Source organism: Phalacrocorax aristotelis, chromosome 31 (genome assembly GCF_949628215.1).
Source record: "Phalacrocorax aristotelis chromosome 31, bGulAri2.1, whole genome shotgun sequence".
Classification (NCBI taxonomy): domain Eukaryota; kingdom Metazoa; phylum Chordata; class Aves; order Suliformes; family Phalacrocoracidae; genus Phalacrocorax; species Phalacrocorax aristotelis.
The window spans coordinates 388,493-392,244 of NC_134306.1; positions in this window are offsets into that span (position 1 = coordinate 388,493).

Sequence of the window (3,752 nt, forward strand, 5' to 3'; positions counted from 1 at the left end):
AATGACAATAAGAACCAGTGGGTTGGCCTTAAACGCATCCCAGTAAGAAGGAAAATATATCTTGAGCTCCTGGGAATGATCCTTGCTGCGGCTTGTCCTATTTCCCCGTGCACCCGGAGAAGAGGCCGGTCCCATCTTTCCAGTGTCACCCATCAAGCAGGGCAGAAACGCCTGGTTTGGTGGGAAATGAAGAAATTATCATTCCCATGAGGCAGGGAATGGGATGAACCAGGATCCAGTCAGCATCAAAGTCATCGTCCCTGAAAAAAACCATAATCCTTTTATCTGAGGGGTTAAAAGAGGCTGGTTTAGGCGGCCAGACGCTGCGTGTGCAGGCAGGCGACGTCCCCAGGCCTCAAACGCCTACGTAGACTCACAGAACGAGCGTGGTTTGGGCCGGGGGGACCTTTTGAGGCCATCGAGTCCAAGCCCCTGCCACGAGCGGGGCCATCTTCCACTAGAGCAGGTCGCTCCGAGCCCCGTCCAACCTGACCTTGCGTGTCTCCAGCGATGGGGCATCGACCACCTCCCCGGGCAACCTGGGCCGGGGCTTCACCACCCTCAGCGTGAAACATTTCGTCCTTAGGTCCGGCCTAACTCTTTAGTTTAAACCCATTCCCCCTCGTCCTGTCACAACAGGCCTCGCTACTTCTGCGGTGACAAATACTGGGGCTTTGCCAGGGCAGCGCAGTCTCCCCACGCCTTTTCTCACTGGCTTCAGGGCTCCCCGCACCGGGTTTAAAACCCCTTCTTGCAATTCCTTCTCCTTGGAGCATTTTCTTCTCTCTCCGGGCTGTTTTTTTCCCCTTGGAGCCCGTTGCTTTTGCTTCCGGATGGAGAAGAGCAGCAGCAAGCGCAGCACCTTGGGTTTAACTCTGCTGGTATAAGTAAAGCTGAGCCAAAGCCGCACTAGCACCACCTGAGCCTGGCTTTGCGTGCGGCCTAAACCGCACCACGGAACCTGCCGGAGGAATTGCAAAGATGACCGGGAAGCTTTGGGGAGCGGGGCAAGAACGGTGCCTTCACCCGCCAGTTAAAAATCACCACTCGTCTGGATTTATTTAACGAAAATAAGGGGGGGGGGGGGGGGGGGAAATCCTCTTTCTGCTTGGAAACGCTTAAGCGTAAAGGTTAGAGCACCCGAGAGGTTCTTGAGGTGGTCCCTCGCCCCTTCGCCTTGCCTACGAGCCCGAGAAGCCAGCCCCGAGCGGCTGAGGGCTGGACTGGAGGGTGTGAGACGCTGCTCCTGCGAGCGAGGGCGTCAGGCAGACTCAGGAAGTTATTTACAGCCGGGACAGCAGCTACCAGGAGGGTGAGTTCGAATAAAAGCGTCGTCTTGCTTCTTAAAACCTGGGGCTGAGTCAGTCCTGGCTGGGGACCATGACCCAGAGAGAGGTCGCTTATTCCGGGGGCTGAAACAATCAACCGGCTCAATTAAAAGTGATAAATTGGAGCGAGGAGGGGGCGGGGGGGGGGGGGGGAGGAAAAAAAACAACCAACCCCACTCCAACTCACCATTTTTCAGCTGGTTTTATCACATATTTTGCCACCGCGGGTGCCCTGTCCTTCCTGCCTCTTGTATTGCAGTTATTTTGAGTTTCTGGATGTTTTTTGTTTTTTCCAGCTGCTTTTAATTCTTTTCCCCTCTGTTTTGCTGCTTTGCCAATGTTTTTTAGTGCTGATCTATTTTTCAGCCCTTTTCAGCTAAAATGGGTGGCTTTCTCTGGAAGGGAAGTAAGAAAACCATGGTAAAAAGAGGTGCATAGTTACATGATTAAAAGGACTTAGAGTTGTTTCGATTAAGTGGAATTAATAGTGAATTTGGGGGGGGCTGGAGTGGTTCGGCTGGAAACCACTGTAGGCTCGGGGGTGGGGGTGGGGGGGATAAAACCTGCTCAGGAGCTCAGGCTGCCCAGTGTGACCTCTTAATGTTTTTTTTTGGGGGGGGGGGAAGGTGAGGGGGTGGAAAACCCACGAATTTCTGCAGGATTTTCTTGAGAATTTTGCTTCTTTTTTATTTTTTTTTTTTCTTTTTTATAATCGTCATAAAGCAGAAACAAAAGTGAGAGACGTTTTCAACAGCAAATAGGGAAACCGAAAGCTTGAGCTGGTGGTTTGTAGCTCAGGCCAATACTCTTAATTTCTCGATTAACTTGCTGCTTTAACAAGTAACGGCTCTCCCGGCCCAGGCCTGGAGCGTTTCCACCCCAAACCCTGCTCAGAAATAGGACAAAATCTGGGCTTTGTTAAGACACAGCCTGGACTTTGTCCCATGAGGTCTGGGTACCTCCAGGGATGGGGAAGCAACGCCCTTTCACCGCCCACCCTCACGGGCCACATTGGCTCTTCTCCAACGCCGGATTTAGCCCTAAAACTGCTTCTGAAGCACTTATAGCCGCGGTCATCCCCAAGCAGTAGCTTTCCCTCCTGCAAATCCCCCCGCGCAGGGGTCCCCTGCTTTGTTTCCAGCCAAACCCTGCCCCTGCGTGACTTTAGAGCCCGGTCCCGGAACGAAGCGCTGTTGTTCTACAAAGCCCAGCTTGTCGGGCAAGTTCCCCATAGGCTTTTCATGGCTTTAGTGTATAATTCGAACGTAAACACGATGCAGGGAGGGGATGAAACCCTGTTCAAACCTGACCGTTGTTCTGGGCAAAGCAGGAACTGAAGGCAAAGGTTGTTTTTCCAGACAGCAAAACTAGCTGTTGGCAGCAGCCGCCGGGGAGTTTTCTCGCGTGCTTGGCTTCCCCCCAGCGGCTTTTCTGGTGGGGAACGTTAAACGCACCAGTTTCGCTTTCCCCTCTTCGGGGGCTTTGCTCCCTCTCTGCGGCGACAGCTCCTCACCCCTTAGCACCGTCGTCTCCCTTCGTAAACCCTTAGATGGTAAATAGTTCATAACTTATATTTTTCTTTTAATATCTCTTAATATTTAACGTCCCTTTAACCTTCTCTTTTTTCCTCTCCCTTTTTTCCTTCTCTCCTCCTTTTTCATCTCTCTCCCTCCTTTTCTCTCTCTCTTTTCTCTCTCCCTCTTTTCTCCCTCCTTTTCTCTCCCTCTTTTCTCTCTCCCTCTTTTCTCCCTCCTTTTCTCTCCCTCTTTTCTCTCTCCCTCTTTTCTCTCTCCTTCTTTTCTCTCCCTCTTTTCTCTCTCCTCCTTTTCTCTCCCTCTTTTCTCTCTCCCTCTTTTCTCTCTCCTTCTTTTCTCTCCCTCTTTTCTCTCTCCTCCTTTTCTCTCCCTCTTTTCTCTCTCCCTCTTTCTCTCTCCTTCTTTTCTCTCCCTCTTTTCTCTCCCCCCCTTTTCTCCCCCTCTTTTCTCTCCCTCTTTTCTCTCCCTCTTTTCTCTCTCCCTTTTCTCTCCTTTTCTCTCTCCCTCTTTTCTCCCCCTCTTTTCTCCCCCTCTTTTCTCCCCCTCTTTTCTCTCCCTCTTTTCTCTCCCTCTTTTCTCTCTCCTCCTTTCTCTCTCCTCCTTTCTCTCTCCTCCTTTTCTCTCCCTCTTTTCTCTCTCCCTCTTTTCTCTCTCCTTCTTTTCTCTCCCTCTTTTCTCCCTCCTTTTCTCTCCTTTTCTCTCTCCCTCTTTTCTCTCCCTCTTTTCTCCCTCCTTTTCTCTCTCCCTCTTTTCTCTCCTTTTCTCTCTCCCTCTTTTCTCTCCCCCTCTTTTCTCTCTCCTTCTTTTCTCTCCCTCTTTTCTCTCTCCTTTTCTCTCCCTCCCCCTCTCTTTCCCTCCCTCTTTCTCTCCCTCCCTTCCTGCCCCTCCC